The sequence below is a fragment of the Arachis hypogaea genome, chromosome 6 (genome assembly GCF_003086295.3).
Source record: "Arachis hypogaea cultivar Tifrunner chromosome 6, arahy.Tifrunner.gnm2.J5K5, whole genome shotgun sequence".
Lineage (NCBI taxonomy): Eukaryota > Viridiplantae > Streptophyta > Magnoliopsida > Fabales > Fabaceae > Arachis > Arachis hypogaea.
The window spans coordinates 40,435,843-40,462,800 of record NC_092041.1 but is presented as its reverse complement, the minus strand read 5'-3'; the positions used below and the strand labels follow the sequence as shown (position 1 = coordinate 40,462,800).

Below are 26,958 nucleotides of genomic sequence, written 5' to 3'. Positions count from 1 at the left end.
GAGGGCAGTTGTTGTTTGTCTTGTTGATTTCCTCCCTCCACTGCAGATTCTCCTTGTCTGTTTCTGTACCATCCTTCTTTTCATTACTGTTCGGTGTTCTGGTAGTACACTCAGAGTGATACTTTCATTATGCATCCTGAGGGTTAATTCTCCTTGCTCTATGTCTATGATGGCCCTAGCAGTGGCTAAAAACGGTCTTCCCAGTATAATGGAATCGCCCTCATCCTGATTCGAATCCAGGATCACAAAATCTGCTGGGAAGATGAATCTGTCTACTTTGACTAGAAGGTTCTCAATTATACCACTGGGGCATATCACTGATTTGTCCACCAATTCTAGAGACATCTGTACCGGTTTTACCTCTTTTATGCCTAACTTTTTCACTAGAGAAGCAGGCATCAGATTGATACTAGCTCCCAAGTCACACATCGCCTTCTTGATAGTCATACTGCCAATGGCGCAGGGTAGAAAGAAACTCCCAGGGTCCTCAAGTTTGGGAGGAAGTCCCTTCTGGATTAGTGCTCTGCATTCCTCAGTGAGCAGTACAGTTTCATTAACTTGCCAACTCCTCTTCTTGTTGATAAGTTCCTTCAAGAACTTTGCGTACAGGGGCATTTGCTCAAGTGCTTCAGTTAAGGGAATATTGATTTCTAACTTCTTGAAGATTTCAAGAAATTTTGGGAAGTGTTGGTCCTTAGTTTCCTTGTTAAACCTTTGAGGATATGGCAAGGGAGGAGTGAAGTTATTTCCCTGCCTTTGGTCCTCAGTTGGCTCTTCAATTACTTCCTTTCCCTTTCTTGATTTTTGTGGCTGATCTTCTTTTTCTTGAGCTTGATCCTGAGTTGGCTTGCTTGCTGCCTCCTTCTTGTCATTGACTTTCTCTTCTTCAGCTTGTTTCTTGTCACTTTCCTTTGGCTTCTTGGTTGCTTCTTCATTTTTCACCAAGACTTTCCACTCCTCAATTGTATTGCCTTGCATTCTTCCTTAGGATTTGGGATTGTGTCACTTGGCAGTGAGCTTGAAGATTTCTCAACAGAAATCTGTTTGGAGATTTGCCCAATTTGCCTCTCTAGGCTCTTCATGGAGGCTTCATGGTTCTTGGTTGTCATTTCTTGGTGTTTCCACATTTTGTCTATCAAGGTTTCCAAGTTGGTGAGTCTTTGAGATTCAGGTGATGCTTGTGGTGGGTTGTGAAATGTGGATGGTGGATGGTAGGCATTTTGGTTGGTGGGTTGGTTATTAGATTGGTAATGGTTGGGGTTGGAGTAGTTGTTTTGAGGTTTTCTGTAGGGGTTTTGGTTGGTTTGCTGCTGGTTGTGGTTTTGGTTGTTTCTTAAAGTGTTTTGGTTTGAGTTTCTCTGCCATGGTTGTTGATTTGGTTGTGATTGTCTCCCCACCTAAGGTTTGGGTGGTTCTTCCAAGAAGGGTTGTAAGTGTCACCATATACTTCATTTGGCCCAGAATTTTGGTTGTGCATGTACTGGACTTGTTCTTGTTGTTGCTCCTCTTGAGTCTCTTCACTCTGACCCCATGTGGTTGATGGCTGGCTAGTGTTGACTGCTGCAACTTGGAGACTGTCAATCCTCTTAGCCATTTGCTCAAATTGTTGTTGAAATTGCTGCTGCATCATCTTGTTTTGAGCTAGGATTGAATCCACTCCGTCTAGTTCCATTACTCCTCTTCTTTGTGATGGTTGGCGGCTTCTTTGATGAGCAAAGAAATATTGATTGTTGGCCACCATGTCCACAAGATTCTGAGCTTCCTCAGCAGTTTTCATTAGTTGTAGTGAACCTCCACAGAATGATCTAATGCCTCCTGAGATTTCAATGTCAGGCCTTCATAGAAATTTTGCAGCACATCCCATTCATTGAACATCTCTGGAGGGCACTTTCTGATTAAGGCTTTGTACCTCTCCCATGCTTCATACAAGGATTCAGCATCTAATTGTGTGAATGTCTGCACCTCAGTTTTCAGCCTGATGACTCTCTGGGGTGGATAGAATTTGGCTAGAAATTTAGCCACCAAGTCATCCCAACTAGTGATACTTGCTTGGGGAAAAGTTTCAAGCCATTGTGCAGCCTTATCCCTTAATGAGAACGGGAACAGCAGAAGCTTGTAAGTCTCAGGATTCACACCATTGGATTTGACAGTGTCACAGATCCTCAAGAAGGTAGATAGATGTTGATTTGGATCCTCCAATGGTCCTCCTCCAAATGAGCAGTTATTCTGGACCAATGTGATGAGTTGTGGCTTCAGTTCAAAGTTATTTGCATTGACATTAGGGGTGAGAATGCTGCTTCCACAATGTCTAGCATTTGCAAAAGTATAGGAAGCCAATACTCTCCTCTGTTGTGGTGGATTATTAACTCCTTCTCCTGGATTAGATGTATCTCCTTCCATCTCGTGGTATTCTTCCTCAGATTCTTCTTCTCCAACAATACTTTTCCCTCTTTCGGCTCTTCTTAACCTCCTGAGAGTTCTTTCGTCTTGTTCATGAAATTGGGTATGGCTCTTTGTGTACCTGACATACAAGCAGAACATAAGAGCACACAAACCAGTGATACTTCAATCTACTGTTAGAATGAAGTTTTAGTTAGCTTAAGCAAAAATTCAAACAGTTAGTGGGTTAATCAAAGGTTAAAGAAAAATAAGAAAAAGTGCTTGATCTAGATTACCACTCACTTAATCATTGTCAATCTAATCATCCCGGCAACGGCGCCAAAAACTTGATGAGATATTTTGATGAGAAACGAATTTCTACCAAAACACCAAAACTAACCGGCAAGTGTACCGGGTCGTATCAAGTATAAAAACTCACGGAAGTGAGGTCGATCCCACAGGATTGAAGGATTGAGCAATTTTAGTTTAGTGGTTGATTTAGTCAAGCGAATCAAGTGTTGGTTGGGTGATTTGTGATTTGCAGAATGTAAATTGCATGAAATTAAAGAGAGCGGGAAAGTAAATTGCTGAAACTTAAAGGACAAGAAATTAAATGACAGAACTTAAAGTGCAAGAGATGTAAATTGCTTGAAAAGTAAAGGGGATTGGGATGAGGATTTGCAGAATTTAAACAAGGAAAACTAAATTGCATCAAACAGAAGAGGAAAAGGGAGTTGGGATTAACCGGATCTTATACAGCAAAGTAAATGAACAGAAAGCATAACAGGAATTGAAATGAGAATTAGATCTCAGGACCCAGAGACTAGAAAACCAAGTCTAGATCTCAATGCCTTCCTAGATCCACAAGAACAATAGCAAGGAAATTGTAAATTGCAAAGAAAGAGATGAAGTAAGTAACAGAAACGAAATTCAATTAACAGTAAAGGAAACAGAGAGATCCAAGATTGAGATTGAAACAGAATTTCTTCATTCTCCAATCCAAGATCCAAGACAAAAGTAAATGAAATTGAAAGCAATGAAAGCAAGAAATTAAAGTTCACTCAGTTCAAAAGCTTTCAAAACTTTATGAAATTCTAAAAGGAAAGCTCTAAAGAAAACTCTCCGAAAAGCTCCTAAACAAATTGAATTCTATCCTATTTATACACTTTCCAAAATGATCTTCAAGCCTTGAGTTGGGCCTTTGTTCTTGGTGGAATTGGGTTGAAAGAGGCCTTGGTTGATTGCTCTTGAAGATTGAAGAAGAACCGAAGTGAACCAATTGAACCGGAAATGGAGTTAGCCAACGTTGGTCTTCAACGTTAGGGTCAAAGTTAGGGGTCTAACTTTGACCCTAACTTTTCATATCAGCAAACCACATTCTTCTGGTTTAGACGTTGGCGCCAACGTTAGGGGTCTAACTTTGACCCTAACGTTGGCCTTGCTTGGTGTGATTGGTGCCAACGTTAGCCTCCACGTTAGGGGGCTAACGTTGGCGCAAACGTTGCCTACTCCCCATTGTGATTTAAGTGCCAACGTTAGCCTCCAAGTTAGGGGGCTAACGTTGGCGCAAACGTTGGTAGCCCAGGGAGAAACTCTCAAGTTCCAACGTTAGCCTCCAAGTTAGGGGGCTAACGTTGGAGCTAACGTTGGCTACTTCCAAAGAGTGATTCATATGCCCAACGTTAGCCTCCAAGTTAGGGGGCTAACGTTGGGGCTAACTTCATGCAACCCGGTTCAATTTTCACTTATTCCATTGTCCTCTCTTCACTCCTAGCCATTCCTCTTTGCTTCAACTTTCTCCAAGCCTTCTTCACCTATCATTGATCAACCAAACTAATCAAAGTTTTGCTCAAATCATGAGGTATTCAATCTTCCACAATATGCAACAAATATAGTTCAAAACCTCATGAAATGGCATGAATTCACATATGGTTGGTTCAATCAAGGGAAACATGAAAATCTACTCAATTAGCTTGCTTGTAGCTTAAGAAAGTGCATAATTCTAATGAAAACAAAAGAAAAAGACTAGCTAAAATGGGCTAAGATGACTTGTCATCAACTACTCCCAAGCACGTTTAACTGCGGAGTTCTGATGGGATCCAGTGAATTAGTGCTGGTATGATCGCACCTATTAAAATATGCGCACATAATTATCATATGCATGTCTCGCGACGTAGGGTAAGTCGAGCTGCGAATCCCTGCGGGGCCCGTGGGAGCTTGCCTAAAATCAGGTCATTGAGACTCGCTTTACTAAACTTCAAGATAGCGCCGTTTAAAGAACGAGGGTAAGCACGACGTAAAAAAAAAAAAAAAAAAAAAAAAAAGAGGTGCAACACGAGGACTTCCCAGGAGGTCACCCATCCTAGTACTACTCTCGCCCAAGCACGCTTAACTGCGGAGTTCTGATGGGATCCGGTGCATTAGTGCTGGTATGATCGCACCTATTAAAATATGCGCACATAATTATCATATGCATGTCTGCGACGTAGGGTAAGTCGAGCTGCGAATCCCTGCGGGGCCCGTGCGAGCTTGCCTAAAATAGGTCATTGAGACTCGCTTTAGCTAAACTATTCAAGATAGCGCCGTTTAAAGAACGAGGGTAAGCACGACGTAAAAAAAAAAAAAAAAAAAAAAAAGAGGTGCAACACGAGGACTTCCCAGGAGGTCACCCATCCTAGTACTACTCTCGCCCAAGCACGCTTAACTGCGGAGTTCTGATGGGATCCGGTGCATTAGTGCTGGTATGATCGCACCTATTAAATATGCGCACATAATTATCATATGCATGTCTCGCGACGTAGGGTAAGTCGAGCTGCGAATCCCTGCGGGGCCCGTGCGAGCTTGCCTAAAATCAGGTCATTGAGACTCGCTTTAGCTAAACTATTCAAGATAGCGCCGTTTAAAGAACGAGGGTAAGCACGACGTAAAAAAAAAAAAAAAAAAAAAAAAAAAAAAAAAAGAGGTGCAACACGAGGACTTCCCAGGAGGTCACCCATCCTAGTACTACTCTCGCCCAAGCACGCTTAACTGCGGAGTTCTGATGGGATCCGGTGCATTAGTGCTGGTATGATCGCACCTATTAAAATATGCGCACATAATTATCATATGCATGTCTCGCGACGTAGGGTAAGTCGAGCTGCGAATCCCTGCGGGGCCCGTGCGAGCTTGCCTAAAATCAGGTCATTGAGACTCGCTTTAGCTAAACTATTCAAGATAGCGCCGTTTAAAGAACGAGGGTAAGCACGACGTAAAAAAAAAAAAAAAAAAAGAGGTGCAACACGAGGACTTCCCAGGAGGTCACCCATCCTAGTACTACTCTCGCCCAAGCACGCTTAACTGCGGAGTTCTGATGGGATCCGGTGCATTAGTGCTGGTATGATCGCACCTATTAAAATATGCGCACATAATTATCATATGCATGTCTCGCGACGTAGGGTAAGTCGAGCTGCGAATCCCTGCGGGGCCCGTGCGAGCTTGCCTAAAATCAGGTCATTGAGACTCGCTTTAGCTAAACTATTCAAGATAGCGCCGTTTAAAGAACGAGGGTAAGCACGACGTAAAAAAAAAAAAAAAAAAAAAAAGAGGTGCAACACGAGGACTTCCCAGGAGGTCACCCATCCTAGTACTACTCTCGCCCAAGCACGCTTAACTGCGGAGTTCTGATGGGATCCGGTGCATTAGTGCTGGTATGATCGCACCTATTAAAATATGCGCACATAATTATCATAAGCATGTCTCGCGACGTAGGGTAAGTCGAGCTGCGAATCCCTGCGGGGCCCGTGCGAGCTTGCCTAAAATCAGGTCATTGAGACTCGCTTTAGCTAAACTATTCAAGATAGCGTCGTTTAAAGAACGAGGGTAAGCACGACGTAAAAAAAAAAAAAAAAAGAGGTGCAACACGAGGACTTCCCAGGAGGTCACCCATCCTAGTACTACTCTCGCCCAAGCACGCTTAACTGCGGAGTTCTGATGGGATCCGGTGCATTAGTGCTGGTATGATCGCACCTATTAAATATGCGCACATAATTATCATATGCATGTCTCGCGACGTAGGGTAAGTCGAGCTGCGAATCCCTGCGGGGCCCGTGCGAGCTTGCCTAAAATCAGGTCATTGAGACTCGCTTTAGCTAAACTATTCAAGATAGCGCGTTTAAAGAACGAGGGTAAGCACGACGTAAAAAAAAAAAAAAAAAAAGAGGTGCAACACGAGGACTTCCCAGGAGGTCACCCATCCTAGTACTACTCTCGCCCAAGCACGCTTAACTGCGGAGTTCTGATGGGATCCGGTGCATTAGTGCTGGTATGATCGCACCTATTAAAATATGCGCACATAATTATCATAAGCATGTCTCGCGACGTAGGGTAAGTCGAGCTGCGAATCCCTGCGGGGCCCGTGCGAGCTTGCCTAAAATCAGGTCATTGAGACTCGCTTTAGCTAAACTATTCAAGATAGCGCGTTTAAAGAACGAGGGTAAGCACGACGTAAAAAAAAAAAAAAAAAAAGAGGTGCAACACGAGGACTTCCCAGGAGGTCACCCATCCTAGTACTACTCTCGCCCAAGCACGCTTAACTGCGGAGTTCTGATGGGATCCGGTGCATTAGTGCTGGTATGATCGCACCTATTAAATATGCGCACATAATTATCATAAGCATGTCTCGCGACGTAGGGTAAGTCGAGCTGCGAATCCCTGCGGGGCCCGTGCGAGCTTGCCTAAAATCAGGTCATTGAGACTCGCTTTAGCTAAACTATTCAAGATAGCGTCGTTTAAAGAACGAGGGTAAGCACGACGTAAAAAAAAAAAAAAAAAAAAAAGAGGTGCAACACGAGGACTTCCCAGGAGGTCACCCATCCTAGTACTACTCTCGCCCAAGCACGCTTAACTGCGGAGTTCTGATGGGATCCGGTGCATTAGTGCTGGTATGATCGCACCTATTAAAATATGCGCACATAATTATCATAAGCATGTCTCGCGACGTAGGGTAAGTCGAGCTGCGAATCCCTGCGGGGCCCGTGCGAGCTTGCCTAAAATCAGGTCATTGAGACTCGCTTTAGCTAAACTATTCAAGATAGCGTCGTTTAAAGAACGAGGGTAAGCACGACGTAAAAAAAAAAAAAAAAAAGAGGTGCAACACGAGGACTTCCCAGGAGGTCACCCATCCTAGTACTACTCTCGCCCAAGCACGCTTAACTGCGGAGTTCTGATGGGATCCGGTGCATTAGTGCTGGTATGATCGCACCTATTAAAATATGCGCACATAATTATCATAAGCATGTCTCGCGACGTAGGGTAAGTCGAGCTGCGAATCCCTGCGGGGCCCGTGCGAGCTTGCCTAAAATCAGGTCATTGAGACTCGCTTTAGCTAAACTATTCAAGATAGCGCGTTTAAAGAACGAGGGTAAGCACGACGTAAAAAAAAAAAAAAAAAAAAGAGGTGCAACACGAGGACTTCCCAGGAGGTCACCCATCCTAGTACTACTCTCGCCCAAGCACGCTTAACTGCGGAGTTCTGATGGGATCCGGTGCATTAGTGCTGGTATGATCGCACCTATTAAAATATGCGCACATAATTATCATAAGCATGTCTCGCGACGTAGGGTAAGTCGAGCTGCGAATCCCTGCGGGGCCCGTGCGAGCTTGCCTAAAATCAGGTCATTGAGACTCGCTTTAGCTAAACTATTCAAGATAGCGTCGTTTAAAGAACGAGGGTAAGCACGACGTAAAAAAAAAAAAAAAAAAGAGGTGCAACACGAGGACTTCCCAGGAGGTCACCCATCCTAGTACTACTCTCGCCCAAGCACGCTTAACTGCGGAGTTCTGATGGGATCCGGTGCATTAGTGCTGGTATGATCGCACCTATTAAATATGCGCACATAATTATCATAAGCATGTCTCGCGACGTAGGGTAAGTCGAGCTGCGAATCCCTGCGGGGCCCGTGCGAGCTTGCCTAAAATCAGGTCATTGAGACTCGCTTTAGCTAAACTATTCAAGATAGCGTCGTTTAAAGAACGAGGGTAAGCACGACGTAAAAAAAAAAAAAAAAAAGAGGTGCAACACGAGGACTTCCCAGGAGGTCACCCATCCTAGTACTACTCTCGCCCAAGCACGCTTAACTGCGGAGTTCTGATGGGATCCGGTGCATTAGTGCTGGTATGATCGCACCTATTAAATATGCGCACATAATTATCATAAGCATGTCTCGCGACGTAGGGTAAGTCGAGCTGCGAATCCCTGCGGGGCCCGTGCGAGCTTGCCTAAAATCAGGTCATTGAGACTCGCTTTAGCTAAACTATTCAAGATAGCGTCGTTTAAAGAACGAGGGTAAGCACGACGTAAAAAAAAAAAAAAAAAGAGGTGCAACACGAGGACTTCCCAGGAGGTCACCCATCCTAGTACTACTCTCGCCCAAGCACGCTTAACTGCGGAGTTCTGATGGGATCCGGTGCATTAGTGCTGGTATGATCGCACCTATTAAATATGCGCACATAATTATCATAAGCATGTCTCGCGACGTAGGGTAAGTCGAGCTGCGAATCCCTGCGGGGCCCGTGCGAGCTTGCCTAAAATCAGGTCATTGAGACTCGCTTTAGCTAAACTATTCAAGATAGCGTCGTTTAAAGAACGAGGGTAAGCACGACGTAAAAAAAAAAAAAAAAAAAGAGGTGCAACACGAGGACTTCCCAGGAGGTCACCCATCCTAGTACTACTCTCGCCCAAGCACGCTTAACTGCGGAGTTCTGATGGGATCCGGTGCATTAGTGCTGGTATGATCGCACCTATTAAAATATGCGCACATAATTATCATAAGCATGTCTCGCGACGTAGGGTAAGTCGAGCTGCGAATCCCTGCGGGGCCCGTGCGAGCTTGCCTAAAATCAGGTCATTGAGACTCGCTTTAGCTAAACTATTCAAGATAGCGTCGTTTAAAGAACGAGGGTAAGCACGACGTAAAAAAAAAAAAAAAAAAGAGGTGCAACACGAGGACTTCCCAGGAGGTCACCCATCCTAGTACTACTCTCGCCCAAGCACGCTTAACTGCGGAGTTCTGATGGGATCCGGTGCATTAGTGCTGGTATGATCGCACCTATTAAATATGCGCACATAATTATCATAAGCATGTCTCGCGACGTAGGGTAAGTCGAGCTGCGAATCCCTGCGGGGCCCGTGCGAGCTTGCCTAAAATCAGGTCATTGAGACTCGCTTTAGCTAAACTATTCAAGATAGCGCGTTTAAAGAACGAGGGTAAGCACGACGTAAAAAAAAAAAAAAAAAAAGAGGTGCAACACGAGGACTTCCCAGGAGGTCACCCATCCTAGTACTACTCTCGCCCAAGCACGCTTAACTGCGGAGTTCTGATGGGATCCGGTGCATTAGTGCTGGTATGATCGCACCTATTAAAATATGCGCACATAATTATCATAAGCATGTCTCGCGACGTAGGGTAAGTCGAGCTGCGAATCCCTGCGGGGCCCGTGCGAGCTTGCCTAAAATCAGGTCATTGAGACTCGCTTTAGCTAAACTATTCAAGATAGCGTCGTTTAAAGAACGAGGGTAAGCACGACGTAAAAAAAAAAAAAAAAAGAGGTGCAACACGAGGACTTCCCAGGAGGTCACCCATCCTAGTACTACTCTCGCCCAAGCACGCTTAACTGCGGAGTTCTGATGGGATCCGGTGCATTAGTGCTGGTATGATCGCACCTATTAAAATATGCGCACATAATTATCATATGCATGTCTCGCGACGTAGGGTAAGTCGAGCTGCGAATCCCTGCGGGGCCCGTGCGAGCTTGCCTAAAATCAGGTCATTGAGACTCGCTTTAGCTAAACTATTCAAGATAGCGTCGTTTAAAGAACGAGGGTAAGCACGACGTAAAAAAAAAAAAAAAAAAGAGGTGCAACACGAGGACTTCCCAGGAGGTCACCCATCCTAGTACTACTCTCGCCCAAGCACGCTTAACTGCGGAGTTCTGATGGGATCCGGTGCATTAGTGCTGGTATGATCGCACCTATTAAAATATGCGCACATAATTATCATATGCATGTCTCGCGACGTAGGGTAAGTCGAGCTGCGAATCCCTGCGGGGCCCGTGCGAGCTTGCCTAAAATCAGGTCATTGAGACTCGCTTTAGCTAAACTATTCAAGATAGCGCCGTTTAAAGAACGAGGGTAAGCACGACGTAAAAAAAAAAAAAAAAAAAAGAGGTGCAACACGAGGACTTCCCAGGAGGTCACCCATCCTAGTACTACTCTCGCCCAAGCACGCTTAACTGCGGAGTTCTGATGGGATCCGGTGCATTAGTGCTGGTATGATCGCACCTATTAAATATGCGCACATAATTATCATATGCATGTCTCGCGACGTAGGGTAAGTCGAGCTGCGAATCCCTGCGGGGCCCGTGCGAGCTTGCCTAAAATCAGGTCATTGAGACTCGCTTTAGCTAAACTATTCAAGATAGCGCGTTTAAAGAACGAGGGTAAGCACGACGTAAAAAAAAAAAAAAAAGAGGTGCAACACGAGGACTTCCCAGGAGGTCACCCATCCTAGTACTACTCTCGCCCAAGCACGCTTAACTGCGGAGTTCTGATGGGATCCGGTGCATTAGTGCTGGTATGATCGCACCTATTAAAATATGCGCACATAATTATCATATGCATGTCTCGCGACGTAGGGTAAGTCGAGCTGCGAATCCCTGCGGGGCCCGTGCGAGCTTGCCTAAAATCAGGTCATTGAGACTCGCTTTAGCTAAACTATTCAAGATAGCGCGTTTAAAGAACGAGGGTAAGCACGACGTAAAAAAAAAAAAAAAAGAGGTGCAACACGAGGACTTCCCAGGAGGTCACCCATCCTAGTACTACTCTCGCCCAAGCACGCTTAACTGCGGAGTTCTGATGGGATCCGGTGCATTAGTGCTGGTATGATCGCACCTATTAAAATATGCGCACATAATTATCATATGCATGTCTCGCGACGTAGGGTAAGTCGAGCTGCGAATCCCTGCGGGGCCCGTGCGAGCTTGCCTAAAATCAGGTCATTGAGACTCGCTTTAGCTAAACTATTCAAGATAGCGTGTTTAAAGAACGAGGGTAAGCACGACGTAAAAAAAAAAAAAAAAAGAGGTGCAACACGAGGACTTCCCAGGAGGTCACCCATCCTAGTACTACTCTCGCCCAAGCACGCTTAACTGCGGAGTTCTGATGGGATCCGGTGCATTAGTGCTGGTATGATCGCACCTATTAAAATATGCGCACATAATTATCATATGCATGTCTCGCGACGTAGGGTAAGTCGAGCTGCGAATCCCTGCGGGGCCCGTGCGAGCTTGCCTAAAATCAGGTCATTGAGACTCGCTTTAGCTAAACTATTCAAGATAGCGTCGTTTAAAGAACGAGGGTAAGCACGACGTAAAAAAAAAAAAAAAAGAGGTGCAACACGAGGACTTCCCAGGAGGTCACCCATCCTAGTACTACTCTCGCCCAAGCACGCTTAACTGCGGAGTTCTGATGGGATCCGGTGCATTAGTGCTGGTATGATCGCACCTATTAAATATGCGCACATAATTATCATATGCATGTCTCGCGACGTAGGGTAAGTCGAGCTGCGAATCCCTGCGGGGCCCGTGCGAGCTTGCCTAAAATCAGGTCATTGAGACTCGCTTTAGCTAAACTATTCAAGATAGCGCGTTTAAAGAACGAGGGTAAGCACGACGTAAAAAAAAAAAAAAAAAAGAGGTGCAACACGAGGACTTCCCAGGAGGTCACCCATCCTAGTACTACTCTCGCCCAAGCACGCTTAACTGCGGAGTTCTGATGGGATCCGGTGCATTAGTGCTGGTATGATCGCACCTATTAAAATATGCGCACATAATTATCATATGCATGTCTCGCGACGTAGGGTAAGTCGAGCTGCGAATCCCTGCGGGGCCCGTGCGAGCTTGCCTAAAATCAGGTCATTGAGACTCGCTTTAGCTAAACTATTCAAGATAGCGCGTTTAAAGAACGAGGGTAAGCACGACGTAAAAAAAAAAAAAAAAAGAGGTGCAACACGAGGACTTCCCAGGAGGTCACCCATCCTAGTACTACTCTCGCCCAAGCACGCTTAACTGCGGAGTTCTGATGGGATCCGGTGCATTAGTGCTGGTATGATCGCACCTATTAAAATATGCGCACATAATTATCATATGCATGTCTCGCGACGTAGGGTAAGTCGAGCTGCGAATCCCTGCGGGGCCCGTGCGAGCTTGCCTAAAATCAGGTCATTGAGACTCGCTTTAGCTAAACTATTCAAGATAGCGTCGTTTAAAGAACGAGGGTAAGCACGACGTAAAAAAAAAAAAAAAGAGGTGCAACACGAGGACTTCCCAGGAGGTCACCCATCCTAGTACTACTCTCGCCCAAGCACGCTTAACTGCGGAGTTCTGATGGGATCCGGTGCATTAGTGCTGGTATGATCGCACCTATTAAAATATGCGCACATAATTATCATAGCATGTCTCGCGACGTAGGGTAAGTCGAGCTGCGAATCCCTGCGGGGCCCGTGCGAGCTTGCCTAAAATCAGGTCATTGAGACTCGCTTTAGCTAAACTATTCAAGATAGCGCGTTTAAAGAACGAGGGTAAGCACGACGTAAAAAAAAAAAAAAAAAAGAGGTGCAACACGAGGACTTCCCAGGAGGTCACCCATCCTAGTACTACTCTCGCCCAAGCACGCTTAACTGCGGAGTTCTGATGGGATCCGGTGCATTAGTGCTGGTATGATCGCACCTATTAAAATATGCGCACATAATTATCATATGCATGTCTCGCGACGTAGGGTAAGTCGAGCTGCGAATCCCTGCGGGGCCCGTGCGAGCTTGCCTAAAATCAGGTCATTGAGACTCGCTTTAGCTAAACTATTCAAGATAGCGCGTTTAAAGAACGAGGGTAAGCACGACGTAAAAAAAAAAAAAAAAAAGAGGTGCAACACGAGGACTTCCCAGGAGGTCACCCATCCTAGTACTACTCTCGCCCAAGCACGCTTAACTGCGGAGTTCTGATGGGATCCGGTGCATTAGTGCTGGTATGATCGCACCTATTAAAATATGCGCACATAATTATCATATGCATGTCTCGCGACGTAGGGTAAGTCGAGCTGCGAATCCCTGCGGGGCCCGTGCGAGCTTGCCTAAAATCAGGTCATTGAGACTCGCTTTAGCTAAACTATTCAAGATAGCGCCGTTTAAAGAACGAGGGTAAGCACGACGTAAAAAAAAAAAAAAAAAAAGAGGTGCAACACGAGGACTTCCCAGGAGGTCACCCATCCTAGTACTACTCTCGCCCAAGCACGCTTAACTGCGGAGTTCTGATGGGATCCGGTGCATTAGTGCTGGTATGATCGCACCTATTAAAATATGCGCACATAATTATCATATGCATGTCTCGCGACGTAGGGTAAGTCGAGCTGCGAATCCCTGCGGGGCCCGTGCGAGCTTGCCTAAAATCAGGTCATTGAGACTCGCTTTAGCTAAACTATTCAAGATAGCGTCGTTTAAAGAACGAGGGTAAGCACGACGTAAAAAAAAAAAAAAAAAGAGGTGCAACACGAGGACTTCCCAGGAGGTCACCCATCCTAGTACTACTCTCGCCCAAGCACGCTTAACTGCGGAGTTCTGATGGGATCCGGTGCATTAGTGCTGGTATGATCGCACCTATTAAAATATGCGCACATAATTATCATATGCATGTCTCGCGACGTAGGGTAAGTCGAGCTGCGAATCCCTGCGGGGCCCGTGCGAGCTTGCCTAAAATCAGGTCATTGAGACTCGCTTTAGCTAAACTATTCAAGATAGCGCGTTTAAAGAACGAGGGTAAGCACGACGTAAAAAAAAAAAAAAAAAGAGGTGCAACACGAGGACTTCCCAGGAGGTCACCCATCCTAGTACTACTCTCGCCCAAGCACGCTTAACTGCGGAGTTCTGATGGGATCCGGTGCATTAGTGCTGGTATGATCGCACCTATTAAAATATGCGCACATAATTATCATATGCATGTCTCGCGACGTAGGGTAAGTCGAGCTGCGAATCCCTGCGGGGCCCGTGCGAGCTTGCCTAAAATCAGGTCATTGAGACTCGCTTTAGCTAAACTATTCAAGATAGCGCGTTTAAAGAACGAGGGTAAGCACGACGTAAAAAAAAAAAAAAAAAAAGAGGTGCAACACGAGGACTTCCCAGGAGGTCACCCATCCTAGTACTACTCTCGCCCAAGCACGCTTAACTGCGGAGTTCTGATGGGATCCGGTGCATTAGTGCTGGTATGATCGCACCTATTAAAATATGCGCACATAATTATCATATGCATGTCTCGCGACGTAGGGTAAGTCGAGCTGCGAATCCCTGCGGGGCCCGTGCGAGCTTGCCTAAAATCAGGTCATTGAGACTCGCTTTAGCTAAACTATTCAAGATAGCGCGTTTAAAGAACGAGGGTAAGCACGACGTAAAAAAAAAAAAAAAAAAGAGGTGCAACACGAGGACTTCCCAGGAGGTCACCCATCCTAGTACTACTCTCGCCCAAGCACGCTTAACTGCGGAGTTCTGATGGGATCCGGTGCATTAGTGCTGGTATGATCGCACCTATTAAAATATGCGCACATAATTATCATATGCATGTCTCGCGACGTAGGGTAAGTCGAGCTGCGAATCCCTGCGGGGCCCGTGCGAGCTTGCCTAAAATCAGGTCATTGAGACTCGCTTTAGCTAAACTATTCAAGATAGCGCCGTTTAAAGAACGAGGGTAAGCACGACGTAAAAAAAAAAAAAAAAAAAAGAGGTGCAACACGAGGACTTCCCAGGAGGTCACCCATCCTAGTACTACTCTCGCCCAAGCACGCTTAACTGCGGAGTTCTGATGGGATCCGGTGCATTAGTGCTGGTATGATCGCACCTATTAAAATATGCGCACATAATTATCATATGCATGTCTCGCGACGTAGGGTAAGTCGAGCTGCGAATCCCTGCGGGGCCCGTGCGAGCTTGCCTAAAATCAGGTCATTGAGACTCGCTTTAGCTAAACTATTCAAGATAGCGCGTTTAAAAACGAGGGTAAGCACGACGTAAAAAAAAAAAAAAAAAAAGAGGTGCAACACGAGGACTTCCCAGGAGGTCACCCATCCTAGTACTACTCTCGCCCAAGCACGCTTAACTGCGGAGTTCTGATGGGATCCGGTGCATTAGTGCTGGTATGATCGCACCTATTAAAATATGCGCACATAATTATCATATGCATGTCTCGCGACGTAGGGTAAGTCGAGCTGCGAATCCCTGCGGGGCCCGTGCGAGCTTGCCTAAAATCAGGTCATTGAGACTCGCTTTAGCTAAACTATTCAAGATAGCGCGTTTAAAGAACGAGGGTAAGCACGACGTAAAAAAAAAAAAAAAAAAGAGGTGCAACACGAGGACTTCCCAGGAGGTCACCCATCCTAGTACTACTCTCGCCCAAGCACGCTTAACTGCGGAGTTCTGATGGGATCCGGTGCATTAGTGCTGGTATGATCGCACCTATTAAAATATGCGCACATAATTATCATATGCATGTCTCGCGACGTAGGGTAAGTCGAGCTGCGAATCCCTGCGGGGCCCGTGCGAGCTTGCCTAAAATCAGGTCATTGAGACTCGCTTTAGCTAAACTATTCAAGATAGCGCCGTTTAAAGAACGAGGGTAAGCACGACGTAAAAAAAAAAAAAAAAAAGAGGTGCAACACGAGGACTTCCCAGGAGGTCACCCATCCTAGTACTACTCTCGCCCAAGCACGCTTAACTGCGGAGTTCTGATGGGATCCGGTGCATTAGTGCTGGTATGATCGCACCTATTAAAATATGCGCACATAATTATCATATGCATGTCTCGCGACGTAGGGTAAGTCGAGCTGCGAATCCCTGCGGGGCCCGTGCGAGCTTGCCTAAAATCAGGTCATTGAGACTCGCTTTAGCTAAACTATTCAAGATAGCGCCGTTTAAAGAACGAGGGTAAGCACGACGTAAAAAAAAAAAAAAAAAAGAGGTGCAACACGAGGACTTCCCAGGAGGTCACCCATCCTAGTACTACTCTCGCCCAAGCACGCTTAACTGCGGAGTTCTGATGGGATCCGGTGCATTAGTGCTGGTATGATCGCACCTATTAAAATATGCGCACATAATTATCATATGCATGTCTCGCGACGTAGGGTAAGTCGAGCTGCGAATCCCTGCGGGGCCCGTGCGAGCTTGCCTAAAATCAGGTCATTGAGACTCGCTTTAGCTAAACTATTCAAGATAGCGCGTTTAAAGAACGAGGGTAAGCACGACGTAAAAAAAAAAAAAAAAAAGAGGTGCAACACGAGGACTTCCCAGGAGGTCACCCATCCTAGTACTACTCTCGCCCAAGCACGCTTAACTGCGGAGTTCTGATGGGATCCGGTGCATTAGTGCTGGTATGATCGCACCTATTAAAATATGCGCACATAATTATCATATGCATGTCTCGCGACGTAGGGTAAGTCGAGCTGCGAATCCCTGCGGGGCCCGTGCGAGCTTGCCTAAAATCAGGTCATTGAGACTCGCTTTAGCTAAACTATTCAAGATAGCGCGTTTAAAGAACGAGGGTAAGCACGACGTAAAAAAAAAAAAAAAAAAGAGGTGCAACACGAGGACTTCCCAGGAGGTCACCCATCCTAGTACTACTCTCGCCCAAGCACGCTTAACTGCGGAGTTCTGATGGGATCCGGTGCATTAGTGCTGGTATGATCGCACCTATTAAAATATGCGCACATAATTATCATATGCATGTCTCGCGACGTAGGGTAAGTCGAGCTGCGAATCCCTGCGGGGCCCGTGCGAGCTTGCCTAAAATCAGGTCATTGAGACTCGCTTTAGCTAAACTATTCAAGATAGCGCGTTTAAAGAACGAGGGTAAGCACGACGTAAAAAAAAAAAAAAAAAGAGGTGCAACACGAGGACTTCCCAGGAGGTCACCCATCCTAGTACTACTCTCGCCCAAGCACGCTTAACTGCGGAGTTCTGATGGGATCCGGTGCATTAGTGCTGGTATGATCGCACCTATTAAAATATGCGCACATAATTATCATATGCATGTCTCGCGACGTAGGGTAAGTCGAGCTGCGAATCCCTGCGGGGCCCGTGCGAGCTTGCCTAAAATCAGGTCATTGAGACTCGCTTTAGCTAAACTATTCAAGATAGCGCGTTTAAAGAACGAGGGTAAGCACGACGTAAAAAAAAAAAAAAAAAGAGGTGCAACACGAGGACTTCCCAGGAGGTCACCCATCCTAGTACTACTCTCGCCCAAGCACGCTTAACTGCGGAGTTCTGATGGGATCCGGTGCATTAGTGCTGGTATGATCGCACCTATTAAAATATGCGCACATAATTATCATATGCATGTCTCGCGACGTAGGGTAAGTCGAGCTGCGAATCCCTGCGGGGCCCGTGCGAGCTTGCCTAAAATCAGGTCATTGAGACTCGCTTTAGCTAAACTATTCAAGATAGCGCCGTTTAAAGAACGAGGGTAAGCACGACGTAAAAAAAAAAAAAAAAAAGAGGTGCAACACGAGGACTTCCCAGGAGGTCACCCATCCTAGTACTACTCTCGCCCAAGCACGCTTAACTGCGGAGTTCTGATGGGATCCGGTGCATTAGTGCTGGTATGATCGCACCTATTAAAATATGCGCACATAATTATCATATGCATGTCTCGCGACGTAGGGTAAGTCGAGCTGCGAATCCCTGCGGGGCCCGTGCGAGCTTGCCTAAAATAGGTCATTGAGACTCGCTTTAGCTAAACTATTCAAGATAGCGCGTTTAAAGAACGAGGGTAAGCACGACGTAAAAAAAAAAAAAAAGAGGTGCAACACGAGGACTTCCCAGGAGGTCACCCATCCTAGTACTACTCTCGCCCAAGCACGCTTAACTGCGGAGTTCTGATGGGATCCGGTGCATTAGTGCTGGTATGATCGCACCTATTAAAATATGCGCACATAATTATCATATGCATGTCTCGCGACGTAGGGTAAGTCGAGCTGCGAATCCCTGCGGGGCCCGTGCGAGCTTGCCTAAAATCAGGTCATTGAGACTCGCTTTAGCTAAACTATTCAAGATAGCGCGTTTAAAGAACGAGGGTAAGCACGACGTAAAAAAAAAAAAAAAAAAGAGGTGCAACACGAGGACTTCCCAGGAGGTCACCCATCCTAGTACTACTCTCGCCCAAGCACGCTTAACTGCGGAGTTCTGATGGGATCCGGTGCATTAGTGCTGGTATGATCGCACCTATTAAAATATGCGCACATAATTATCATATGCATGTCTCGCGACGTAGGGTAAGTCGAGCTGCGAATCCCTGCGGGGCCCGTGCGAGCTTGCCTAAAATCAGGTCATTGAGACTCGCTTTAGCTAAACTATTCAAGATAGCGCCGTTTAAAGAACGAGGGTAAGCACGACGTAAAAAAAAAAAAAAAAAAAGAGGTGCAACACGAGGACTTCCCAGGAGGTCACCCATCCTAGTACTACTCTCGCCCAAGCACGCTTAACTGCGGAGTTCTGATGGGATCCGGTGCATTAGTGCTGGTATGATCGCACCTATTAAAATATGCGCACATAATTATCATATGCATGTCTCGTGACGTAGGGTAAGTCGAGCTGCGAATCCCTGCGGGGCCCGTGCGAGCTTGCCTAAAATCAGGTCATTGAGACTCGCTTTAGCTAAACTATCAAGATAGCGCGTTTAAAGAACGAGGGTAAGCACGACGTAAAAAAAAAAAAAAAAAGAGGTGCAACACGAGGACTTCCCAGGAGGTCACCCATCCTAGTACTACTCTCGCCCAAGCACGCTTAACTGCGGAGTTCTGATGGGATCCGGTGCATTAGTGCTGGTATGATCGCACCTATTAAAATATGCGCACATAATTATCATATGCATGTCTCGCGACGTAGGGTAAGTCGAGTGCGAATCCCTGCGGGGCCCGTGCGAGCTTGCCTAAAATCAGGTCATTGAGACTCGCTTTAGCTAAACTATTCAAGATAGCGCGTTTAAAGAACGAGGGTAAGCACGACGTAAAAAAAAAAAAAAAAAAGAGGTGCAACACGAGGACTTCCCAGGAGGTCACCCATCCTAGTACTACTCTCGCCCAAGCACGCTTAACTGCGGAGTTCTGATGGGATCCGGTGCATTAGTGCTGGTATGATCGCACCTATTAAAATATGCGCACATAATTATCATATGCATGTCTCGCGACGTAGGGTAAGTCGAGCTGCGAATCCCTGCGGGGCCCGTGCGAGCTTGCCTAAAATCAGGTCATTGAGACTCGCTTTAGCTAAACTATGCAAGATAGCGCCGTTTAAAGAACGAGGGTAAGCACGACGTAAAAAAAAAAAAAAAAAAAGAGGTGCAACACGAGGACTTCCCAGGAGGTACCCATCCTAGTACTACTCTCGCCCAAGCACGCTTAACTGCGGAGTTCTGATGGGATCCGGTGCATTAGTGCTGGTATGATCGCACCTATTAAAATATGCGCACATAATTATCATATGCATGTCTCGTGACGTAGGGTAAGTCGAGCTGCGAATCCCTGCGGGGCCCGTGCGAGCTTGCCTAAAATCAGGTCATTGAGACTCGCTTTAGCTAAACTATCAAGATAGCGCCGTTTAAAGAACGAGGGTAAGCACGACGTAAAAAAAAAAAAAAGAGGTGCAACACGAGGACTTAGGAGGTCACCCATCCTAGTATACTCTCGCCCAAGCACGCTTAACTGCGGAGTTCTGATGGGATCCGTGCATTAGTGCTGGTATGATCGCACCTATTAAAATATGCGCACATAATTATCATATGCATGTCTCGCGACGTAGGGTAAGTCGAGCTGCGAATCCCTGCGGGGCCCGTGCGAGCTTGCCTAAAATCAGGTCATTGAGACTCGCTTTAGCTAAACTATTCAAGATAGCGCCGTTTAAAGAACGAGGGTAAGTACGTCGTAAAAAAAAAAAAAAAAAAAAAAAAAAAAAAAAAAAAAAAAAAAAAAAAAAAGAGGTGCAACACGAGGACTTCCCAGGAGGTCACCCATCCTAGTACTACTCTCGCCCAAGCACGCTTAACTGCGGAGTTCTGATGGGATCCGTTGCATTAGTGCTGGTATGATCACACCTATTAAAATATGCGCACATAATTATCATATGCATGTCTCGCGACGTAGGGTAAGTCGAGCTGCGAATCCCTGCGGGGCCCGTGCGAGCTTGCCTAAAATCAGGTCATTGAGACTCGCTTTAGCTAAACTATTCAAGATAGCGCCGTTTAAAGAACGAGGGTAAGCACGACGTAAAAAAAAAAAAAAAAAAGAGGTGCAACACGAGGACTTCCCAGGAGGTCACCCATCCTAGTACTACTCTCGCCCAAGCACGCTTAACTGCGGAGTTCTGATGGGATCCGTGCATTAGTGCTGGTATGATCGCACCTATTAAATATGCGCACATAATTATCATATGCATGTCTCGTGACGTAGGTAAGTCGAGCGCGAATCCCTGCGGGGCCCGTGCGAGCTTGCCTAAGATCAGTCATTGAGACTCGCTTTAGCTAAACTATGCAAGATAGCGCCGTTTAAAGAAGAGGGTAAGCACGACGTAAAAAAAAAAAAAAAAAAAGAGGTGCAACACGAGGACTTCCCAGGAGGTACCCATCCTAGTACTACTCTCGCCCAAGCATGCTTAACTGCGGAGTTCTGATGGGATCCGGTGCATTAGTGCTGGTATGATCGCACCTATTAAAATATGCGCACATAATTATCATATGCATGTCTCGTGACGTAGGGTAAGTCGAGCTGCGAATCCCTGCGGGGCCCGTGCGAGCTTGCCTAAAATCAGGTCATTGAGACTCGCTTTAGCTAAACTATGCAAGATAGCGCCGTTTAAAGAACGAGGGTAAGCACGACGTAAAAAAAAAAAAAGAGGTGCAACACGAGGACTTAGAAGGTCACCCATCCTAGTATTACTCTCGCCCAAGCACGCTTAACTGCGGGTTCTGATGGGATCCGTGCATTAGTGCTGGTATGATCGCACCTAGTAAAATATGCGCACATAATTATCATATGCATGTCTCGCGACGTAGGGTAAGTCGAGCTGCGAATCCCTGCGGGGCCCGTGCGAGCTTGCCTAAAATCAGGTCATTGAGACTCGCTTTAGCTAAACTATTCAAGATAGCGCCGTTTAAAGAACGAGGGTAAGTACGTCGTAAAAAAAAAAAAAAAAAAGAGGTGCAACACGAGGACTTCCGAGGAGGTCACCCATCCTAGTACTACTCTCGCCCAAGCACGCTTAACTGCGGAGTTCTGATGGGATCCGTTGCATTAGTGCTGGTATGATCACACCTATTAAAATATGCGCACATAATTATCATATGCATGTCTCGCGACGTAGGGTAAGTCGAGCTGCGAATCCCTGCGGGGCCCGTGCGAGCTTGCCTAAAATCAGGTCATTGAGACTCGCTTTAGCTAAACTATTCAAGATAGCGCCGTTTAAAGAACGAGGGTAAGCACAACGTAAAAAAAAAAAAAAAAAAAAAGAGATGCAACACGAGGACTTCCCAGGAGGTCACCCATCCTAGTACTACTCTCACCCAAGGACGCTTAACTGCGGAGTTCTGATGGGATCCGTTGCATTAGTGCTGGTATGATCGCACCTAGTAAAATATGCGCACATAATTATCATATGCATGTCTCGCGACGTAGGGTAAGTCGAGCTGCGAATCCCTGCGGGGCCCGTGCGAACTTGCCTAAAATGAGGTCATTGAGACTCGCTTTAGCTAAACTATTCAAGATAGCGCCGTTTAAAGAACGAGGGTAAGCAAGACGTAAAAAAAAAAAAAAAAAAAAAAAAAAAAAAAAAAAAAAAAAAAAAAAAGAGGTGCAACACGAGGACTTCCCAGGAGGTCACCCATCCTAGTACTACTCTCGCTCAAGGACGCTTAACTGCGGAGTTCTGATGGGATCCGGTGCATTAGTGCTGGTATGATCGCACCTATTAAAATATGCGCACATAATTATCATATGCATGTCTCGTGACGTATGGTAAGTCGAGCTGCGAATCCCTGCAGGGCCCATGCGAGCTTGCCTAAGATCAGGTCATTGAGACTCGCTTTAGCTAAACTATGCAAGATAGCGCCGTTTAAAGAACGAGGGTAAGCACGACGTAAAAAAAAAAAAAAGGTGCAACACGAGGACTTCCCAGGAGGTCACCCATCCTAGTACTACTCTGGCCCAAGGATGCTTAACTGCGGAGTTCTGATGGGATCCGGTGCATTAGTGCTGGTATGATCGCACCTATTAAAATATGCGCACATAATTATCATATGCATGTCTCGTGACGTAGGGTAAGTCGAGCTGCGAATCCCTTCGGGGCCCGTGCGAGCTTGCCTAAAATCAGGTCATTGAGACTCGCTTTAGCTAAATTATTCAAGATAGCTGATGACAAGTCATCCTAGCCTATTTTAACTAGTCTCTTTCTTTTGTTTTCATTAGAATTATGCACTTTCTTGAGCTACAAGCAAGCTAATTGAGTAGATTTTCATGTTTCCCTTGATTGAACCAACCATATATGAATTTATGCCATTTCATGAGGTTTTATGCTATATTTGTTGCATATTATGAAAGAATGAATATCTCATGATTTTGAGCATAGCTTTGATGAGTTTGGTTGATTAATGATAGGTGAAGAAAGCTTGGAGAAAAGTTGAAGCAAAGAGGAATGGCTAGGAGTGAAGAGAGGACAATGGAATAAGTGAAATTGAACCAGGAAGCAAGAAGTTAGCCCCAACGTTAGCCCCCTAACTTGGAGGCTAACGTTGGAACTTGAAATTTCCTCCCTGGCCATCCCACGTTTGCGCCAACGTTAGCCCCCTAACTTGGAGGCTAACGTTGGCACATGAATTCCTCCCTGGCCATCCAATGTTTGCGCCAACGTTAGCCCCTAACTTGGAGGCTAACGTTGGCACATGAAAACATAAGGGAGAAGGGCCAACGTTTGCGCCAACGTTAGCCCCCTAACTTGGAGGCTAACGTTGGCACATGAAAACATAAGGGAGAGGGGCCAACGTTTGCGCCAACGTTAGCCCCCTAACTTGGAGGCTAACGTTGGCACCACAAGCACACTAGACAAGGCCAACGTTAGGGTCAAAGTTAGACCCCTAACGTTGGCACCAACGTGCATACCAGAAAAATGTGTTTGCTGCTATGAAAAGTTGGAGCCAAAGTTAGACCCCTAACTTTGGCTCAAACTTTTGGTCCAACTTTTGCTAACCTCAAACCCGGTTCAATTGGTTCACTTTGGTTCTTCTTCAAACTTCAAGAGCAATCAACCAAGGCCTCTTTCAACCCAATTCCACCAAGAGCAAAGGCCCAACTCAAGGCTTGAAGATCATTTGAAGAAAGTGTATAAATAGGATAGAATTCAAGTTCTTCGGGGAGCTTTCCTTTTAGAATTTTCATAATAGTTTTCGGAGAGCTTTTGAACTTGAGTGAACTTTAATTTCTTTGTTTTCATTGCTTTCAATTTCATTTACACTTGTCTTGGATCTTGGATTGGAGAATTGAAGAAATTCTGTTTCAATCTCAATCTTGGATCTCTCTGTTTCTTTACTGTTAATTGAATTTAATTTTCTGTTAATTGCTCCTCATCTCTTTTCTTTGCAATTTACATTCTCCTTGCAAATTGTTCTTGTTGGATCTAGGAAGGCATTGAGATCTAGACTTGGTTTTCTAGTCTCTGGGTCCTGAGATCTGAATTTCCCATTTCACTTCTCTGTTTACTGCTTTCTATGTTCATTTACTTTTCTGCTTCATATCCGGTTCAATCCCAATTCCCTTTCCCTCTTCTGTTTAATGCAATTTAACTTTTCCTTGTTTAATTTCTGCAAATCCACGTCCCAATCCCATTTACATTTCAAGCAATTTACATTCCTTGCACTTTAAGATTCCGCAATTTACATTTCTTGCACTCTAAGTTTCTGCCATTTAATTTCTTGTTCCTTAAGATTCAGCAATTTAATTTCCTGCCCTCTTTACTTTCATGCCATTTACATTCTGCAAATCACAAATCACCCAACCAACACTCGATTCGCTTGACTAAATCAACCACTAAACTAAAATTGCTCAATCCTTCAATCCCTGTGGGATCGATCTCACTCCCGTGAGTTTTTATTACTTGATGCGACCCGGTACACTTGCCGGTTAGATTTGTGTGTTTTGGGAGAGATTTATTTTCCTCCAAAATATCTCATCAAGTTTTTGGCGCCGTTGCCGGGGATTGATTAGATTGACAATGATTAAGTGAGGTGGTGATCTAGATCAAGCACTTTTTCTTTAATTTTGATTAACCCACTAACTGTTTGATTTTTTGCTTAAACTAACTAACACTTCAATCTGGCAGTAAATTGAAGTGTCACTGGTTTTGTGCATTCCTCATGCTCTGCTTGTATGTCAGGTACAAGAAGAACCATACCCAGTTTTCATGAACAAGACGAAAGAGCTCTCAGGAGGTTAAGAAGAGCTGAAAGAGGGAAAAATATTATTGGAGAAGAGGAATCAGACGAAGAATTCCAAGAGATGGAGGAACATTTAACCAATCCACCAGGTGGAGAAGACAACAACAATGGCAACCCATCCCAGAGGAGAGTTTTGGCTTCCTATACCTTTGCAAATCCTAGACATTGTGGGAGCAGCATCTTGGCTCCAAATGTCAATGCCAACAATTTTGAACTCAAGCCACAACTCATCACTTTGGTTCAGAACAATTACTCTTTTGGTGGAGGACCACTTGAGGACCCACATCAACATTTATCCACTTTCTTGAGGATATGCAACACTGTCAAAACTAATGGAGTGCCCCCTGACAGTTACAAACTGATGCTATTCCCATTTTCTCTCAGGGACAAGGCCACTCAATGGTTGGAATCGTTTCCAAGGGACAGCATTAACAACTGGGATGATTTGGTAACTAAATTCCTTGCCAAATTCTATCCACCTCAGAGGATTATAAGGTTAAAGGCTGAGGTACAAACATTTACACAAATGGAGGCCGAACCTATCTATGAGGCATGGGAGAGGTACAAGGCTCTGATCAGGAAATGTCCCCCTGCCATGTTTAATGAGTGGGAGAAGCTTCAAAACTTCTATGAAGGCTTGACACTGAAATCTCAGGAAGCTTTGGATCATTCAGCTGGAGGGTCCTTGCAACTCATGAAAACTGCAGAAGAGGCTCAAGAACTCATTGATATGGTGTCCAACAACCAATATTTCTTTGCTCATCAAAGAGGCCGCCAACCATCACAAAGGAGAGGAGTAATGGAGCTAGAAGGAGTGGATTCAATCCTAGCTCAAAACAAGATGATGCAGCAGCAAATTCAGCAACAATTTGAGCAAATGGCCAAGAGAATTGATAGTCTCCAAGTTGCAGCAGTTAACACTAGCCAACCATCAACCACATGGGGACAGAGTGAAGAAACTCAAGAAGAACAACAAAAAGAGCAAGTACAGTATATGCACAACCAAGGACCAAATGAAGTGTATGGTGATACATACAATCCATCCTGGAAAAACCACCCAAACCTCAGATGGGGAGATAACCATACCCAAAACCAACAACCATGGCAGAGGAACTCAAACCAACACAACCCAAGAAGCAACCAAAATCACAACCAGCAGCAGACTAACCAAAACCCCTACAGAAAACCTCAAAACAACTACCCCAACATCAACCAATACCAATCTAATAACCAACCAACCAACCAAAATGCCTACCATCCACCACCCACATCTCATAACCCACCTCAAATATCACCTGAAGCCCAAAGAATCACTCACTTGGAGGCCATGATAGACAAAATGCTGAAACACCAGGAAAAGGTAGCCAAGAATCAGGAAGCCTCCCTGAAGAGCCTAGAGAGACAGATGGGGCAACTCTCCAAGCAAGTATCTATTGAGAGACCCTCAAACTCACTGCCCAATGACACAATTCCAAATCCCAAGGAAGAATGCAAGGCAATACAATTAAGGAGTGGGAGAGCATTGATAAGCAACAATGACACTACAAGGAAGCAAGCAGAGAACATCAAAGAACCAACGGAGGATGAGAAGCAAACAAAAGCAGATGAGGCTAAGGAGCAAGTTGTGATGCCAAACAAAGACACTGAAAAACTCAAAGAGAAGGACAACCAGCCACATAGCTCAAAAGAAGTAGCTCAGGGGCAGCAGCAAATAGGAAAAAGCATCACACCTCCACTGCCATATCCCTAGAGGTTCAACAAAGAGGTTAAAGACCAGCATTTTCACAAATTCCTTGAGATCTTTAAGAAGCTAGAAATTAATATCCCCTTTGCTGAAGCACTTGAGCAAATGCCTCTATACTCCAAGTTTCTGAAGGATCTCATCAACAAGAAAAGAAGCTGGGATGAGAAAGAAACCATAATGATTACTGAGGAATGCAGGGCCTTGATTTAAAAGGGGCTTCCTCCCAAGCTTGAGGACCCAGGGAGCTTCCTGTTGCCTTGCACCATTGGGGAATTGACCATCACTAAAGCAAT

The 26,958-nt window shown here is 45.4% G+C and overlaps 57 non-coding genes and 2 pseudogenes across 57 annotated transcripts; all 59 read right to left on the bottom strand.

Moving 5' to 3' along the window:
- Positions 1–4,703: 4,703 nt before the first annotated feature.
- On the bottom strand, positions 4,704–4,822 carry LOC112700713 (5S ribosomal RNA). The gene has a single exon (XR_003153608.1). It is a non-coding gene; the product is annotated as a 5S ribosomal RNA (ribosomal RNA).
- Positions 4,823–5,015: 193 nt separating this feature from the next.
- LOC112700712 (5S ribosomal RNA) lies at positions 5,016–5,134 on the bottom strand. The gene has a single exon (XR_003153607.1). It is a non-coding gene; the product is annotated as a 5S ribosomal RNA (ribosomal RNA).
- A 204-nt stretch (positions 5,135–5,338) lies between these two features.
- On the bottom strand, positions 5,339–5,457 carry LOC112700711 (5S ribosomal RNA). The gene has a single exon (XR_003153606.1). It is a non-coding gene; the product is annotated as a 5S ribosomal RNA (ribosomal RNA).
- A 190-nt stretch (positions 5,458–5,647) lies between these two features.
- Positions 5,648–5,766, bottom strand: LOC112700709 (5S ribosomal RNA). Its single transcript, XR_003153604.1, has one exon. It is a non-coding gene; the product is annotated as a 5S ribosomal RNA (ribosomal RNA).
- A 194-nt stretch (positions 5,767–5,960) lies between these two features.
- Positions 5,961–6,079, bottom strand: LOC112700708 (5S ribosomal RNA). Its single transcript, XR_003153603.1, has one exon. It is a non-coding gene; the product is annotated as a 5S ribosomal RNA (ribosomal RNA).
- A 188-nt stretch (positions 6,080–6,267) lies between these two features.
- Positions 6,268–6,386, bottom strand: LOC112700707 (5S ribosomal RNA). Its single transcript, XR_003153602.1, has one exon. It is a non-coding gene; the product is annotated as a 5S ribosomal RNA (ribosomal RNA).
- A 188-nt stretch (positions 6,387–6,574) lies between these two features.
- On the bottom strand, positions 6,575–6,693 carry LOC112700706 (5S ribosomal RNA). The gene has a single exon (XR_003153601.1). It is a non-coding gene; the product is annotated as a 5S ribosomal RNA (ribosomal RNA).
- Positions 6,694–6,882: 189 nt separating this feature from the next.
- On the bottom strand, positions 6,883–7,001 carry LOC112700705 (5S ribosomal RNA). Its single transcript, XR_003153600.1, has one exon. It is a non-coding gene; the product is annotated as a 5S ribosomal RNA (ribosomal RNA).
- Positions 7,002–7,193: 192 nt separating this feature from the next.
- Positions 7,194–7,312, bottom strand: LOC112700704 (5S ribosomal RNA). Its single transcript, XR_003153599.1, has one exon. It is a non-coding gene; the product is annotated as a 5S ribosomal RNA (ribosomal RNA).
- A 189-nt stretch (positions 7,313–7,501) lies between these two features.
- On the bottom strand, positions 7,502–7,620 carry LOC112700703 (5S ribosomal RNA). The gene has a single exon (XR_003153598.1). It is a non-coding gene; the product is annotated as a 5S ribosomal RNA (ribosomal RNA).
- A 190-nt stretch (positions 7,621–7,810) lies between these two features.
- LOC112700702 (5S ribosomal RNA) lies at positions 7,811–7,929 on the bottom strand. The gene has a single exon (XR_003153597.1). It is a non-coding gene; the product is annotated as a 5S ribosomal RNA (ribosomal RNA).
- Positions 7,930–8,118: 189 nt separating this feature from the next.
- Positions 8,119–8,237, bottom strand: LOC112700701 (5S ribosomal RNA). Its single transcript, XR_003153596.1, has one exon. It is a non-coding gene; the product is annotated as a 5S ribosomal RNA (ribosomal RNA).
- Positions 8,238–8,425: 188 nt separating this feature from the next.
- LOC112700700 (5S ribosomal RNA) lies at positions 8,426–8,544 on the bottom strand. The gene has a single exon (XR_003153595.1). It is a non-coding gene; the product is annotated as a 5S ribosomal RNA (ribosomal RNA).
- Positions 8,545–8,731: 187 nt separating this feature from the next.
- Positions 8,732–8,850, bottom strand: LOC112700698 (5S ribosomal RNA). The gene has a single exon (XR_003153593.1). It is a non-coding gene; the product is annotated as a 5S ribosomal RNA (ribosomal RNA).
- Positions 8,851–9,039: 189 nt separating this feature from the next.
- On the bottom strand, positions 9,040–9,158 carry LOC112700697 (5S ribosomal RNA). The gene has a single exon (XR_003153592.1). It is a non-coding gene; the product is annotated as a 5S ribosomal RNA (ribosomal RNA).
- Positions 9,159–9,347: 189 nt separating this feature from the next.
- LOC112700696 (5S ribosomal RNA) lies at positions 9,348–9,466 on the bottom strand. The gene has a single exon (XR_003153591.1). It is a non-coding gene; the product is annotated as a 5S ribosomal RNA (ribosomal RNA).
- A 188-nt stretch (positions 9,467–9,654) lies between these two features.
- Positions 9,655–9,773, bottom strand: LOC112700695 (5S ribosomal RNA). The gene has a single exon (XR_003153590.1). It is a non-coding gene; the product is annotated as a 5S ribosomal RNA (ribosomal RNA).
- A 188-nt stretch (positions 9,774–9,961) lies between these two features.
- Positions 9,962–10,080, bottom strand: LOC112700694 (5S ribosomal RNA). The gene has a single exon (XR_003153589.1). It is a non-coding gene; the product is annotated as a 5S ribosomal RNA (ribosomal RNA).
- Positions 10,081–10,269: 189 nt separating this feature from the next.
- On the bottom strand, positions 10,270–10,388 carry LOC112700693 (5S ribosomal RNA). Its single transcript, XR_003153588.1, has one exon. It is a non-coding gene; the product is annotated as a 5S ribosomal RNA (ribosomal RNA).
- A 191-nt stretch (positions 10,389–10,579) lies between these two features.
- On the bottom strand, positions 10,580–10,698 carry LOC112700692 (5S ribosomal RNA). Its single transcript, XR_003153587.1, has one exon. It is a non-coding gene; the product is annotated as a 5S ribosomal RNA (ribosomal RNA).
- Positions 10,699–10,883: 185 nt separating this feature from the next.
- Positions 10,884–11,002, bottom strand: LOC112700691 (5S ribosomal RNA). Its single transcript, XR_003153586.1, has one exon. It is a non-coding gene; the product is annotated as a 5S ribosomal RNA (ribosomal RNA).
- Positions 11,003–11,188: 186 nt separating this feature from the next.
- LOC112700690 (5S ribosomal RNA) lies at positions 11,189–11,307 on the bottom strand. The gene has a single exon (XR_003153585.1). It is a non-coding gene; the product is annotated as a 5S ribosomal RNA (ribosomal RNA).
- A 187-nt stretch (positions 11,308–11,494) lies between these two features.
- LOC112700689 (5S ribosomal RNA) lies at positions 11,495–11,613 on the bottom strand. Its single transcript, XR_003153584.1, has one exon. It is a non-coding gene; the product is annotated as a 5S ribosomal RNA (ribosomal RNA).
- A 187-nt stretch (positions 11,614–11,800) lies between these two features.
- LOC112700686 (5S ribosomal RNA) lies at positions 11,801–11,919 on the bottom strand. Its single transcript, XR_003153582.1, has one exon. It is a non-coding gene; the product is annotated as a 5S ribosomal RNA (ribosomal RNA).
- A 187-nt stretch (positions 11,920–12,106) lies between these two features.
- On the bottom strand, positions 12,107–12,225 carry LOC112700685 (5S ribosomal RNA). Its single transcript, XR_003153581.1, has one exon. It is a non-coding gene; the product is annotated as a 5S ribosomal RNA (ribosomal RNA).
- Positions 12,226–12,412: 187 nt separating this feature from the next.
- LOC112700684 (5S ribosomal RNA) lies at positions 12,413–12,531 on the bottom strand. The gene has a single exon (XR_003153580.1). It is a non-coding gene; the product is annotated as a 5S ribosomal RNA (ribosomal RNA).
- A 186-nt stretch (positions 12,532–12,717) lies between these two features.
- Positions 12,718–12,836, bottom strand: LOC112700683 (5S ribosomal RNA). Its single transcript, XR_003153579.1, has one exon. It is a non-coding gene; the product is annotated as a 5S ribosomal RNA (ribosomal RNA).
- A 187-nt stretch (positions 12,837–13,023) lies between these two features.
- On the bottom strand, positions 13,024–13,142 carry LOC112700682 (5S ribosomal RNA). The gene has a single exon (XR_003153578.1). It is a non-coding gene; the product is annotated as a 5S ribosomal RNA (ribosomal RNA).
- A 188-nt stretch (positions 13,143–13,330) lies between these two features.
- On the bottom strand, positions 13,331–13,449 carry LOC112700681 (5S ribosomal RNA). Its single transcript, XR_003153577.1, has one exon. It is a non-coding gene; the product is annotated as a 5S ribosomal RNA (ribosomal RNA).
- Positions 13,450–13,639: 190 nt separating this feature from the next.
- Positions 13,640–13,758, bottom strand: LOC112700680 (5S ribosomal RNA). Its single transcript, XR_003153576.1, has one exon. It is a non-coding gene; the product is annotated as a 5S ribosomal RNA (ribosomal RNA).
- A 188-nt stretch (positions 13,759–13,946) lies between these two features.
- Positions 13,947–14,065, bottom strand: LOC112700679 (5S ribosomal RNA). Its single transcript, XR_003153575.1, has one exon. It is a non-coding gene; the product is annotated as a 5S ribosomal RNA (ribosomal RNA).
- Positions 14,066–14,252: 187 nt separating this feature from the next.
- LOC112700678 (5S ribosomal RNA) lies at positions 14,253–14,371 on the bottom strand. The gene has a single exon (XR_003153574.1). It is a non-coding gene; the product is annotated as a 5S ribosomal RNA (ribosomal RNA).
- A 189-nt stretch (positions 14,372–14,560) lies between these two features.
- Positions 14,561–14,679, bottom strand: LOC112700677 (5S ribosomal RNA). Its single transcript, XR_003153573.1, has one exon. It is a non-coding gene; the product is annotated as a 5S ribosomal RNA (ribosomal RNA).
- A 188-nt stretch (positions 14,680–14,867) lies between these two features.
- Positions 14,868–14,986, bottom strand: LOC112700675 (5S ribosomal RNA). Its single transcript, XR_003153571.1, has one exon. It is a non-coding gene; the product is annotated as a 5S ribosomal RNA (ribosomal RNA).
- A 191-nt stretch (positions 14,987–15,177) lies between these two features.
- On the bottom strand, positions 15,178–15,296 carry LOC112700674 (5S ribosomal RNA). The gene has a single exon (XR_003153570.1). It is a non-coding gene; the product is annotated as a 5S ribosomal RNA (ribosomal RNA).
- Positions 15,297–15,484: 188 nt separating this feature from the next.
- Positions 15,485–15,603, bottom strand: LOC112700673 (5S ribosomal RNA). The gene has a single exon (XR_003153569.1). It is a non-coding gene; the product is annotated as a 5S ribosomal RNA (ribosomal RNA).
- Positions 15,604–15,791: 188 nt separating this feature from the next.
- Positions 15,792–15,910, bottom strand: LOC112700671 (5S ribosomal RNA). The gene has a single exon (XR_003153568.1). It is a non-coding gene; the product is annotated as a 5S ribosomal RNA (ribosomal RNA).
- Positions 15,911–16,099: 189 nt separating this feature from the next.
- LOC112700670 (5S ribosomal RNA) lies at positions 16,100–16,218 on the bottom strand. Its single transcript, XR_003153567.1, has one exon. It is a non-coding gene; the product is annotated as a 5S ribosomal RNA (ribosomal RNA).
- A 189-nt stretch (positions 16,219–16,407) lies between these two features.
- Positions 16,408–16,526, bottom strand: LOC112700669 (5S ribosomal RNA). Its single transcript, XR_003153566.1, has one exon. It is a non-coding gene; the product is annotated as a 5S ribosomal RNA (ribosomal RNA).
- Positions 16,527–16,714: 188 nt separating this feature from the next.
- On the bottom strand, positions 16,715–16,833 carry LOC112700668 (5S ribosomal RNA). Its single transcript, XR_003153565.1, has one exon. It is a non-coding gene; the product is annotated as a 5S ribosomal RNA (ribosomal RNA).
- A 188-nt stretch (positions 16,834–17,021) lies between these two features.
- LOC112700667 (5S ribosomal RNA) lies at positions 17,022–17,140 on the bottom strand. The gene has a single exon (XR_003153564.1). It is a non-coding gene; the product is annotated as a 5S ribosomal RNA (ribosomal RNA).
- A 187-nt stretch (positions 17,141–17,327) lies between these two features.
- Positions 17,328–17,446, bottom strand: LOC112700666 (5S ribosomal RNA). The gene has a single exon (XR_003153563.1). It is a non-coding gene; the product is annotated as a 5S ribosomal RNA (ribosomal RNA).
- A 187-nt stretch (positions 17,447–17,633) lies between these two features.
- LOC112700665 (5S ribosomal RNA) lies at positions 17,634–17,752 on the bottom strand. The gene has a single exon (XR_003153562.1). It is a non-coding gene; the product is annotated as a 5S ribosomal RNA (ribosomal RNA).
- Positions 17,753–17,941: 189 nt separating this feature from the next.
- Positions 17,942–18,060, bottom strand: LOC112700663 (5S ribosomal RNA). The gene has a single exon (XR_003153560.1). It is a non-coding gene; the product is annotated as a 5S ribosomal RNA (ribosomal RNA).
- A 184-nt stretch (positions 18,061–18,244) lies between these two features.
- Positions 18,245–18,363, bottom strand: LOC112700662 (5S ribosomal RNA). Its single transcript, XR_003153559.1, has one exon. It is a non-coding gene; the product is annotated as a 5S ribosomal RNA (ribosomal RNA).
- Positions 18,364–18,551: 188 nt separating this feature from the next.
- On the bottom strand, positions 18,552–18,670 carry LOC112700659 (5S ribosomal RNA). Its single transcript, XR_003153558.1, has one exon. It is a non-coding gene; the product is annotated as a 5S ribosomal RNA (ribosomal RNA).
- A 190-nt stretch (positions 18,671–18,860) lies between these two features.
- LOC112700647 (5S ribosomal RNA) lies at positions 18,861–18,979 on the bottom strand. Its single transcript, XR_003153551.1, has one exon. It is a non-coding gene; the product is annotated as a 5S ribosomal RNA (ribosomal RNA).
- A 186-nt stretch (positions 18,980–19,165) lies between these two features.
- LOC112700634 (5S ribosomal RNA) lies at positions 19,166–19,284 on the bottom strand. Its single transcript, XR_003153539.1, has one exon. It is a non-coding gene; the product is annotated as a 5S ribosomal RNA (ribosomal RNA).
- Positions 19,285–19,471: 187 nt separating this feature from the next.
- LOC112700621 (5S ribosomal RNA) lies at positions 19,472–19,590 on the bottom strand. The gene has a single exon (XR_003153527.1). It is a non-coding gene; the product is annotated as a 5S ribosomal RNA (ribosomal RNA).
- Positions 19,591–19,780: 190 nt separating this feature from the next.
- Positions 19,781–19,898, bottom strand: LOC112698844 (5S ribosomal RNA). The gene has a single exon (XR_003151978.1). It is a non-coding gene; the product is annotated as a 5S ribosomal RNA (ribosomal RNA).
- A 184-nt stretch (positions 19,899–20,082) lies between these two features.
- LOC112699460 (5S ribosomal RNA) lies at positions 20,083–20,196 on the bottom strand (annotated as a pseudogene).
- Positions 20,197–20,418: 222 nt separating this feature from the next.
- Positions 20,419–20,537, bottom strand: LOC112698690 (5S ribosomal RNA). The gene has a single exon (XR_003151833.1). It is a non-coding gene; the product is annotated as a 5S ribosomal RNA (ribosomal RNA).
- Positions 20,538–20,726: 189 nt separating this feature from the next.
- Positions 20,727–20,844, bottom strand: LOC112698808 (5S ribosomal RNA). Its single transcript, XR_003151944.1, has one exon. It is a non-coding gene; the product is annotated as a 5S ribosomal RNA (ribosomal RNA).
- Positions 20,845–21,029: 185 nt separating this feature from the next.
- Positions 21,030–21,147, bottom strand: LOC112699012 (5S ribosomal RNA). The gene has a single exon (XR_003152138.1). It is a non-coding gene; the product is annotated as a 5S ribosomal RNA (ribosomal RNA).
- Positions 21,148–21,331: 184 nt separating this feature from the next.
- LOC112699518 (5S ribosomal RNA) lies at positions 21,332–21,445 on the bottom strand (annotated as a pseudogene).
- Positions 21,446–21,634: 189 nt separating this feature from the next.
- Positions 21,635–21,753, bottom strand: LOC112698872 (5S ribosomal RNA). Its single transcript, XR_003152005.1, has one exon. It is a non-coding gene; the product is annotated as a 5S ribosomal RNA (ribosomal RNA).
- Positions 21,754–21,945: 192 nt separating this feature from the next.
- Positions 21,946–22,064, bottom strand: LOC112699060 (5S ribosomal RNA). The gene has a single exon (XR_003152183.1). It is a non-coding gene; the product is annotated as a 5S ribosomal RNA (ribosomal RNA).
- A 219-nt stretch (positions 22,065–22,283) lies between these two features.
- LOC112698907 (5S ribosomal RNA) lies at positions 22,284–22,402 on the bottom strand. The gene has a single exon (XR_003152038.1). It is a non-coding gene; the product is annotated as a 5S ribosomal RNA (ribosomal RNA).
- A 183-nt stretch (positions 22,403–22,585) lies between these two features.
- Positions 22,586–22,704, bottom strand: LOC112699071 (5S ribosomal RNA). Its single transcript, XR_003152193.1, has one exon. It is a non-coding gene; the product is annotated as a 5S ribosomal RNA (ribosomal RNA).
- Positions 22,705–26,958: the final 4,254 nt, after the last annotated feature.